This window comes from Triticum urartu, chromosome 1 (assembly GCF_003073215.2).
Source record: "Triticum urartu cultivar G1812 chromosome 1, Tu2.1, whole genome shotgun sequence".
Lineage (NCBI taxonomy): Eukaryota > Viridiplantae > Streptophyta > Magnoliopsida > Poales > Poaceae > Triticum > Triticum urartu.
In genome coordinates this window covers 104,078,490-104,090,711 of record NC_053022.1, presented here as the reverse complement: position 1 = coordinate 104,090,711, position 12,222 = coordinate 104,078,490, and positions in this window count along the sequence as shown.

Sequence of the window (12,222 nt, the reverse complement as noted above, 5' to 3'; positions counted from 1 at the left end):
CGCTCTTTGCGGCAAGTAGTCGACCGGACGCACAGGCAGATTGACGAGCGCGTTAGGATGGGCCGGCCCGTTCAAAAGTTAAAGCGAATCCGGTTTTGGGAATCTTCTAGGTAGTTCCCAGCCGATTTTTCTGGTTTTGGGAACCTTCTAGAAGGTTCCTGAACCGGTTTTTCTACTTCCCCCTTTACCCCTTTTTGTTTCTTTTCTTTTACTGTTTCTTTTTCTTTTTCGTTTTAATGTTCTTTTTTTCTGTTTTCTTTTTTATCTTTTTTTCGTTTTTTATGTTTCTTTTTTCCTGTTTTCTCTTTCTTTTTCATTTTTTCGTTTTTTGTTTTTCTCTTTTCAAAGTTATATTATTATTTTTCAATTTTTTTGTGTTGCTCACAATTGTTCAAAACTTCACAAAATGTTCTCATTTTTCAAATTTTGGTCATGCTTTCAAAAAATTGTTCAAAACTTCACAAAATGTTCTCATTTTCAAATTTTGTTCATCCTTTCAAAAAAATTGTTCAAAACTTCACAAAATGTTCTCATTTTCAATTTTTGTTCCTGACTTGAAAAAATGTTCATACTTTCAAAAAATTATTCAAAGTTAAAAAAATGTTCTCATCTTCAAATTTTGTTTCTCTTTTATTTTTTTAGTTTTTTTCTTTTTAATGTTTTTTTCACAATTTCACAGCTTTGTAAAAAAAATTCGCAAATTAAGAAAAATGTTCGTTTTTTCAAAAAAAAATCGTGGGTTTCAGTAAATGTTCCTTTTCAAATTTTGTTTGCATTTTTTCAGAAAATGTTCGTGTTTGAAAATTTTGTTCGTGAGTTTCGTAAAATGTTCCCATTTCAAAAATTTGTTCACATATTTCAAATTTTGTTCGGTAGTTTTAAAGAATGTTCACATATTTCATACGAACTTAACTTTTTCTCTCAAACATAACGTTCGCGTACAAAATTTTGTTCTCTAAATTCAAAAAATGTTCGGGATTTTAAAAAATGTTCATTTTATCAAAACTTTGTTCAAGTTTTTTAGTTGTTCTTCTACCATTCAGCAAACGCGAATAATTTTTGAATTTTTAATTTTTTTGAACATATCCAATGTTTAAGGTTTCTAGGTGGGGGTGTTAGATATGTAGTAGATGATCTTTTAAAGTACCCGCGTTACATATGACCGAAGGAGGTAGTTAGCTCGCCTGGTTAATGACAAGAGTATACTACCTCCAGATGCAGGGATCGATCCCCTGCTCCGCGTTATAATTTTAGATGATCATTTTGCTGTTTCGTCGCGACGATGGGCCGGCCCATTCGAGGGGCTGCATCTGTGCGGCGCGTGCGAATCGGACGCAAAGAGCGGCGCATAGGAGGCCCCCCTGTTTGAGGCTCGTTAGCGTCGAAAGGAAGAGCTTTCACGCAGGGTTCCCGCAAACGGGCCAGCCCATTGTTAGGCCACGAGTGAGTGTAATGAAAATTGTCAGGAATGAAAAACGATACAGCGTTTTTGGATCCGATCCCGGGACCAAGCGCTCGTTCATAGCTTTGCGAGCCGCTGCAGCTAGCAACTGGGATTGGTTTAAAGTACAGCGTTAAACATAAAGTATTACCTACAGCACAGAATTCGTTTTTTTAATCTTTCTTAATTAAATTGAATAATGTTTTCTTTAACAAATTGGGGAAATCGATCAAACTGTGAACAGTTACTGAAAACATGAAACAAAATTTTGAAATTCCAATAAAATATTGATTTTTATATACGATGAACGGGTTTTAAATATACATTAAAACATTTTTAAATATATGCAGAATTTTTTAAACTTCCACATTAAACATTTTTGCGATATACGCTGAACAACATTTAAAACACATTGAACATTTTTGCCATATACAATTTCTAACATGCATGGAACATTTTTAGAAAAAATACACTGAAAAATGTTTAGCTACACATTGAACATTTCTGTGATATACACTGAACAAATATTTAAATATACATTGAACATTTCCGTGATATACACTGAAGAAAGTTTTGAATTGTGAACACATTTTTGAAAAAGAGATTTCTTTCTGAAACCATGATCAAATTTTGAAATCATGAACAAAATTAGGAATTTCAAACTTTTTTGAAAACAAATAATAAACAAATGAAAGAGAAAAAGAACAGAAACAGATAAGAGGGAAAAAGAAAACAGAAAAAAAGGAAAACCGACAAAAAGAAAAAAAAACGAAAAAACCCGCTTGAGGGAACCTTCTAAAAGGTTTCCAAAATCGGTTGCCTGGAGCTGCTTTAAACGCACGTTATGGGCCAGCCCGTTTAGCACGCGCTTCAGTGAAAGCAACGTAGCTGGACGCCGAAATCATTAATTAAGGAGTACTTGTTGTAAAGGATATTTCATTTTTCCAGGTTGCGACAAGTGGCGGACATGCAGCGTGCCACTTGTCGTAACCTGGGAGTTTTCTCTTTTTTCTAAGATCTGTTTACTCAAAATGTTTTATCTTTTAAACGATGCGTCCAAATCTCAAACTGTTTTCATTATTGGATTCCTCGCGTCGAGATCTTCAAAACTAGATTCCATGTTGATAGATTTTGATGAACTTTTTTCACTAAAAAACCGGGCGAAAAAACCCGAACCGGGAACACGGTTTTTTTTCCTTTCCGAAAGAGGCACGTCCGTGCCTCTCGCGAAATCACACCCGTGCCTCTCGTAGAAGCAAAACCGTGACTCTCGTGGAAGGAAAAAACAGAAAACGCGTATTTTTCCGTTTCCGAGAGGCACGGCCGTGACTCTCGCGAAAGTACAACCATGCCTCTCGCGGAAGCAAAACCATGACTCTCACGAAAGAAAAAAAAACAGAAAACGCATTTTGTTTTTCCCTTTCCGAGAAGCACGGCCGTGACTCTCGCGAAGGCACAACCATACCTCTCGCGGAAGCAAAACCGTGACTCTCGCGAAAGAAAGAAAAACAGAAAACGTGTTTTTTTCATTCCCGAAAGGCACGGCCGTGACTCTCGCTAAAGCACAACCGTGCCTCTCACGGGAAAAAACCGTGACTTTCGCGAAAGGAAAAAAAGAAAAAAAAATTCCAAATTTTTTTGGTCGAAAAGCTTAGGAAGACCGGGGGAAAACCAAATTGCCGAAAAAACTGGAAAAAATCGTTTAAAAAGCCGAAAACGCGTGCGAAAAAGTAAAAAAAAATAAAATCCAAAGGGAGCGTCCAGAGCGAGACACGTGGCGAATGGCGGAGAGCGTGCCAAGTTGCACTGATCGTTGCGAGGCTCTCGAAGGAGCGCTCGTTAACTAGTTGCTCCCGCTGGACGCTCGCGCGCGTCAAATAGGGATCACCTCAGTTTAGCTCTTGACCTTAGCTGCACGGAGAACCGCTCGTCTGTTTGTTTTTCTGTCCTCTAGAAAACCCCAAAACGACTGGTTTTATTAAAATTGTCACTCAGTTTTTTTAAAAGATCCCGAAGGATTTTTTTAAAAACCCCAAAACTAGTTGCTCCCGAAGGATTTTTTTTAAAAGATCACAGATTTGAAAATGTTCACAAAAACTGAAAATCATCACAAATTTGGTAAAAAGTTCGTGGATGCGAAAATGTTCACGAAAATTTGGAAAACACACATTTAAAAAAAATTCCATGGTTTTAAATTTTTTCATAAATTTAAAATGAGAAAAAGAAAAAACCAACAAAAAAAACTGGTGCAAACAAAAACCAGAGAGAGCCGAATAAAAAGGCAAAGAAAAAAAATGTTCAGATGCTTCTGGAAGCTTCCGATGCTCGTGCAAAAGGGGAAGCTGGCGTGGGCCGACACATCAAACAGCGAAGACATCTCCCATGTGGGCGCTCGCGCTACGGGATACACTGTAATGGGTGCATTAAGCGCCGAATAGGAAACATCACGATGCATCCACCTCGTCCTCATCGGTGCATAGAGTCCAGCCCAGCCCAAACCCAAATCTGATGGTTTGATTCTTCATAACCCTTTCACACATTCTCCTCTTCCCTTCAAAACGGGATCCCTTTCTTGTTGATCTGCAAATCAATTTCACGCTCACGTAATCTGCAAACAAGTACACACAAGACTAATCAGAAGGGCAAACGACACAAGGTATGTTCAGTTCTTGGCTTGTCTTTTGCATTGATTGGATCCAATCTACATGTTGTAGACTAAATTTAAATGCCTCACACTACAACCTCTTTGATCTTTTTGTTGGCAATTTTGGGTAGGTGATGGAGCCAGATTTAACTTCGGATGAACTACCAGGATAGAACAAATTAGTACTTACAAAGATGATGAAGATGCTTTCATCATGGAGGAAATTGGGAATTCTTCGCATGACCGAAAAGTAGAGCTGCTCATTATGTTGGAACCCAAGAAGGGTATGACGTCCGATAGTGAGGATGATGTTGTCGGTTCTGCAATGTCTATGCCGAAAAAGGGACTTTTTTAGGGTAAAAAAGGGGCTTCGGTGTGATTAGAAGGATGACTATATTTATTTTATTCCTGCTTGTAGCACACAAGGGAATGCTCAATATTCATCAGAGAACCCATTTAAACCTAACCATCAATAAGGGTGCAATGCCCCCCTAAAAGTATTTTCTATTGCTCGTGGGGATAACTTTTGTATTACATCTATTATGATTCACCACAATCATCCTATAAGTCCAAGCAAAGCCAGATTTCAAGAAATTGGACTTGCGTCCCAAATGAAGGCTAGAATTGAATGATTAAGCCAGAATTCGTATGAACAAGAATTTTGGTTTTCTTTTTATGCAAGCTGGCGGGTATGAAATCTTGAGTTTGGCGACGAGGAGTGTATGAACTATTTGCAAGAGAGAAGAAGGCCGAAACTTGGTGCCGAAGATGCACATGCCGTTTATCAATCTTTTCTCCGTGACTTGTTAAAGTGTAAGATCTACCTAATAGCAAAAACACATCAACAAATCAAAAAATGGTAGGACAGTAATCTCCAGAGTTCACAACAAACAGATGTAATATTTCTGTAAGTGCATCTAGCGCCCCTTAGTGATTTTGGTGTATTGAAGATTTATAGGTTAAGGGACTGATGCGTTTGTGAATGTACACAAGTTTATAAGTCTATGAGGAGTTTGATATTTACAGAGAAAGTCGACCCCTAAAAATGAAGTTCTTCGACTGAAGACTTTGGATTTCTGAAGACTTTCTGAAGACTTTGAAAGTGAAGAAATTGGTGTGATCCTGAAGACTTGGTATTCATTCGAGGAACATGAAGCGTGAAGACTTTTGTTTTCGTAGTTTTAGTTTCTCTTTCTTGAGTCATAGGAAACATTGTATTGTTAAAGGGGGTCGAGGAAATACTAAGGAAAAATTTCCAAGTGATGCTCAACTCAAATCCTACACCTACCAATCCCTTCGAGTGAAGCCATTGAAAATCTCATACAGCTCAGTCAATTTCTTCATTGACAGAGACGAAGTTCTTCTGGTCTCTGAGGAATTTGTTCTGACTGAGGAGTTAGAAATTCGCCAGTGCGTATTTCCTACACAGTGAGGAACATGATAGCCCTGAGGAATTTGATACTCAAAATTCCAACCGTTGCTGTACTATGCACCAGCTGTCCCAAAATATCTACCCATCTAACGATCATATCATTGAAGGACATTTATGTCTTATCATGTCGGGCTGCTCCCTAGGCTATAAATAGCCGCCCCCTACAACCACTAGCTGGTTGGCTGCTCCGAGAGAAACTAACACTTGTCATTTGAGAGCATCCCATCCTTCGGGGACTTTGAGTAAAAATCATCAAGTGAGAAAAACCCAAACCCAAACACCTTCAAACCCAAAGTGATCGAGCATCACTAAAGAGATTGATCCTGCGTGGATCCGACGCTTGTTACCTTTGAAGACTATGCATCTTCCAGACGATTAGGCGTCATGGTCTAGATCATCCAAGAGAAAATTGTGGATCACCGAGTGACCGAGTCTGTGAAGGTTTGGAAGTCACCTGAAGACTTACCACGAGTGATTGGGCGAGGTCTGTGTGACCTTGGCTCAAGGGGGATACGGTGAGGACTGAGTGTTCTGGACTGCATGTTCAGGACTGGGTGTCCGGGACTGTGTGTCCTCAGGTTTAAATACCTAGCCGCCCTAACTAGACGTACAACTGTCACAACAGTTGGAACTGGTCTACCAAATCATTGTCTTCACTGAGCTAACTGGTTCCATTTCCTCAACCCTTCCATTTCCTCATTTCTGTGTTGTGTGCTTGTTCATATCTGTTTGAAGACTTTAACTGAAGACTTTCTCTATTTCCTCAGCTCAATTTATCCAGTCTGTTTATCTTCATTCTGTTTTGTCCTGTGTTTACGCTTTCTGTACTCTGTGCTTGTTTTCATTTCATCATGAAGACGATGCTTATGTTCTGTTACGTTTGAATCTGAGTACTTATTCCGCTGCAAGTAGTTCTTCACTCAGAAATTTCCTCACCCGCAAATTCCTCAGTGAAGAATTCATAAAAATCGCCTATTCAGCCCCCTCTAGTCAATATAACGCACTTTCAATTTCATTCAGATATTAGTATTTCAACATATTTCCCTTTATGCATAAGTTTTTTTTCTCTTCATGAAAATTTTCATTTTTAAGGATACGAGGCTAGAAGTTATTGGTTCTTTCCAAATGAGTTTCAGCTACTAAGTTTGAGTAGTTGTAATTTTACAATACAATACTAATATCTAAGGCACTCAATTTTTAGCATTGTTACTTTTTCCAAGAACTACAAACAAATGAACTCGTGACACAAATTCATAGCATGTCTTACATTGACATTTGTAACAATTGAGAATAATCACCTAGATATGTTCGCCTATTATATTGCTTGTGCATCATATGCATCTCATCCGCATTTGCATCAGCATCATGCTGCATTATTTGGATATTCTATTTCACCATTTTGTTAAATGATGAATAAGTAAACCCCCTCTCTCTTTTTGAATTCATCGACCACTAATGAAATCCGGGGGGCATCAAATTCATGGACAGTTTTTGAAATTAAGATTTTTTTAAAATCTCGGTCATATTTTTTAATTTGAGATTCGTGAACAGTTCTCAAAGTAAAAAATAAAGAAAGAAAACAAAATGAAAAAGAGGAAATAAGGAAAACGAAATAAAAGAAGCGCCCAACCCCCACATGGGTTGGCCCAAAGTGTGCAGGGGTGCGTGATTGGTGGCTATTCATCCACCTACACACGAACAAAATAGGGGCTCACGCCAGAGCATGGATCAATTGCCTATTGGATTGAGTTGGGTAAGTAGGCATCATCCCTGAAGAAAACTTAGCGAAGGCATTGCGGCACACAGATCTCTCGTCGTTGCGTCACCCTGGTTGCCGCAAATTCCTCACTTAAGAATTCATAAAAATCGCCTATTCACCCCCCTCTAGTCGATATAACGCACTTTCAATTGGTATCAGAGCAAGGTACTCCTTTGTTCTATGTGATTTTGGTTTAACCGCCTAGAGTTTTAGTTATGTCGACCGCAGGTATGATCAAGGTTTCTACTGGGTGTCCTACCTTCGATGGGATGGACTACCCCTACTGGAAAAATAAGATACGCATGCATCTTGAGGCAATTGACAATGATCTCTGGTACGTTGTGGAAAATGGTGACCCCTATGTCACTCCTACCATCAACGCTGCTGATGTGAAGAGATTCAAGCAACTCGACTCTCAAGCGAAGAACATCATATGTGGCCATCAGAAGAAAGGGCAGTATGGCAGAGTGAGTGCTTTGGAGACAGCAAAGCTTATCTAAGATAGGCTGTCTAAGGTCAATGAGGGAGTCTCAACACATCGTGACTCTGAAAGTGCAACTATCCCTGGGTGGTTTTGGTAATTCCTAACAACATATAGCTCATTGAGCTAACATTATTCCAAGATTAATATTTCAGGAAAAGCTCAATGAATGGCATGGCATGGATGAGGAAAGTGGATCCCTCAAAATTCTAAGGACAAAAAGTTTGGCTCAAACTTGAAGCTCAAGACTCTACATTTTATATTTTAGTGATCCAAGATCACATTAAGTCTATAGGAAAAGCCAATACTATCAAGGAGGGATGAGGTGTTGCTTAATGGCTTGCTTGCTCAAAATGCTTAGTGATATGCTCCAAAATCCTCAACTACCTTCCGACATCCACATATGACCTAAACCAAAAGTCAAACTCGACCCCACCGATTCTTTCTATCCGGCGCCACCGAGTTTCAAATGTCATAGCCACTGCCACAAACCCTAGGCAAATCGGTCTCACCGATAGGGATCTCGGTCTCACCGAGATGGGATTGTAATCTCTCTGTTTCCCTTCGTAACGTTTCAGTCTTACCGAGATGAGCGATCGGTCCCACCGAGATTGCAATGTAAACTCTCTGTTTCCCTTTTGTAACATTTCGGTCTCACCGAGATGAGTGAATCGGTCCCACCGAGTTTACCTGACCAACTCTCTGGTTAGCTTATTACCAAAATCGGTCCCACCGAGTTTGTGTAATCGGTCACACCGAGATTACGTTATGCCCTAACCCTAACCATACGGTCCTACCGAGTTGCATCTCAGTCCCACCGAAAATCCTAACGGTCACTAGGTTTGCTGAATCGGTCCGACCGAGTTTAACCATTCGGTCCCACCAAGTTTGGCAAATTGTGTGTAACGGTTAGATTTTGTGTGGAGGCTATATATACCCCTCCACTCACTCTTCATTCGTGGAGAGAGCCATCAGAACATACCTACACTTCCAATACACATTTTCTGAGAGAGAACCACCTACACTTGTGTTGAGGTCAAGATATTCCATTCCAACCATATGAATCTTGATCTCTAGCCTTCCCCAAGTTGCTTTCCACTCAAATCTTCTTTCCACCAAATCCAAATCCTGTGAGAGAGAGTTGAGTGTTGGGGAGACTATCATTTGAAGCACAAGAGCAAGGAGTTCATCATCAACACACCATTTGTTACTTCTTGGAGAGTGGTGTCTCCTAGATTGGCTAGGTGTCACTTGGGAGCCTCCGACAAGAATGTGGAGTTGAACCAAGGAGTTTGTAAGGCCAAGGAGATCGCCTACTTCGTGAAGATCTACCGCTAGTGAGGCAAGTCCTTCGTGGGCGACGGCCGTGATGGAATAGACAAGGTTGCTTCTTCGTGTACCCTTCGTGGGTGGAGCCCTCCATGGACTTGCGCAAACGTTACCCTCCGTGGGTTGAAGTCTCCATCAACGTGGATGTACGATAGCACCACCTATCAGAACCACGACAAAAACATCCATGTCTCCAATTGCGTTTGAATCCTCCAAACCCTTCTCTTTACATTCTTGCAAGTTGCATGCTTTACTTTCCGCTGCTCATATACTCTTTTGCATGCTTGCTTGAATTGTGTGGAGATTGCTTGACTTGTGCTAAGATAGCTAAAATCTGCCAAGAACTAAAATTGGGAAAAGGCTAGATTTTTATTTGGTCAAGTAGTCTAATCACCCCCCTCTAGACATACTTTCGATCCTACAAGTGGTATCAGAGCTTTGGTCTCCATTTGCTTTGATTTCCATAGCTTTTGGTGGTCATAGCCTTGGTTTCACAACCTAGGAGAGTATGGCGTCTAGCGAGGGAAATTATCACCGTAGAGGTCCTTACTTTGATGGCACTAATTTTGCTAGTTGGAAGCATAAGATGAAGATGCATATTCTTGGACACAACCCCGCCGTTTGGGCTATTGTGTGTATTGGCTTGCAAGGTGAATTCTTTGATGGGAAAGAACCGAACCGTGAAGCTACCGCAGAAGAGTTGAAGATGCTGCAATACAACGCTCAAGCTTGTGATATCCTCTTCAACAGATTGTGCCCCGAAGAATTCAACAAAATCAGCCATCTTGAGAATGCAAAGGAAATTTGGGATACTTTGATTGATATGCACGAAGGTACCGACTCCGTCAAGGAATCCAAATTGGGTGTGCTTCAAAGTCAACTTGACAAGTTCAAAATGAAGGATGGTGAAGGTGTCGCTGAAATGTACTCTAGGCTTGCTCTTATCACAAATGAGATTGCCGGCTTAGGGAGTGAAGAGATGACCGATAGATTCATCATCAAGAAGATCCTAAGAGCCTTGGATGGAAAATATGATACCGTGTGCACATTGATCCAAATGATGCCCAATTACAAAGATCTCAAGCCAACGGAAGTCATCGGAAGAATTGTTGCTCATGAGATGTCACTCAAGGATAAAGAGGAACTTCACAACAAATCAAGTGGTGCTTACAAAGCCTCATGTGAAGCCCCCACATCATCGAGTGAGAAACAAACCTTCAATGAAGAATTGAGTTTAATGGTGAAGAACTTCAACAAGTTCTACAAGAGTAGAAGCAAAGAGAGAAGCTCCAAGTCAAGGTCCTACAATGACAAAAGATCTTCTAGTCGAGAGCGAAATTGCTACAATTGTGGAAGGCCCAGACACTATTCCAATGAGTGTACGGCCCCCTACAAGAGAAGAGAAGATTCTCCCAAGAGAAGAAGTAGAAGAGAAGAATCACCATCTAGAGAAAGAAGGAGTAGAGATGATCGTTATGAACGAAGACCCTCACGGAGAAGCAAGGATTCGGAAAGAAAGGACAAGTCATCAAGGAGCTACACAAAACGAAGACATCAAGCTCATGTTGGTGAATGGGTATCCGGCTCCGACTCCGACAACCACTCCGAGAGAAGCTATCACTCTAACTCCGAATATACTCAAGATGAAGGTGTTGCCGGTCTAGCACTTGTGACAACCAACTCCTACGACATATTTGACTCACCAAATGAAGGAGTTGGAACATGCTTCATGGCTAAAGGCCCAAAGGTATCACACCCCGAGTATGTTGATTTCAATAGTGATGAAGATGACTTGTTAGGTGATGATGATTTACTTGTTGACAACTCTAGTGATGAATACTATGATGAAACGTCAATTAATCATGCTAATCAAGATAAAACGAATGACAATGATAAGGAGAAGATTGAGTCTCTAACTAAAGAACTAAACACTCTTAAGTTAGCTCATGAAACTATCTTAGGAGATCATCGAGAACTTTTAAGGACTCATGAGAAATTGCGCTTTGAAAAGCTCAACCTTGAGCGAGAGCATGAGTTCTTAAAAGCAATCAATGATGATCTTCGTAAGAAAAGTTCTTCTTACATTGCCAAGCGTTTACTCTTATCCACTTACATGCCTCAAGTCAAGTCTAGTAACAAGAACAAGAAAGATTCTTCCTCTAGTAGTAACAATAATCATGCTAAATCCAATATTGTTGCTTCTAGTAGTTCTCTTGATTCCACTAATGATTCTCTTAGCCAAGTTACACTTGAGCAATAAAATAGCTTATTGAAGGGAATTATAGAGAAAGGTGTTTACAAGAGCCTTGCCGGAAGTAAGCAATTCGAGGAAATTGTACGCAAGCAAGGAAGGCACCGGAAGAATCAAGGTGTTGGTTTTGAACGAAAGTTCAATGCCAATGGAGTTGAGTGGGAAGAAGATCAATACCCCAAGATGAAGTTTGTTCCTCAACAAGAGAAGTATGATCCTACTTCTCTCAAAGGGACACAAGCTCAAGATGATCTTCCACCACAAGACCACAAGAAAAAAGGTAAGGACAAGCTTCAAGAGGAAATTGATGCATTTGAAGAAGCTCCTAAGGCCTTGGTCAAGTGGGTTCCCAAGACTACTTCAAGTTCCACTTTATCAAGTACAACTACAACACCGAGGATTCCCATCAAGATGGTGTGGATCCCGAAGAAGAAGAACTAGAGAGTTCTTGAGGGTGACTCCGCCAACATACTTCACTCTTATCATCTTAGCAAGAACAAGTGCAATCAACTTCCACATCTTGCACTAGTTCAAGGAGTCAAAAACTCTCTTGTTGGTAAGACAAGGGACAAGGTAACCTAAAAGTTTTCATAGACATCATATTGTGTGTGCATCACTTTATGTCTATGGATATCCTTGTTTGTTCCTTGTGGGACTAACCCATGTAGGTATTGAAAGTGCAACTCACTCCAATGGATAGCTTCAAATGATCTACATCAACATTGAGCATCCACATCTTCAACATCTACATGAAGTCATCATCGACAAAACCCAAGGTTAGTTCATCCCTCTTAGGGGGGATCTCACATCTAGGGGGAGCTTTACTCTAAGAATTGAGCTAAACCAACTCTAATGGTGTGAACACAACAAATGCTTTATGTAAAA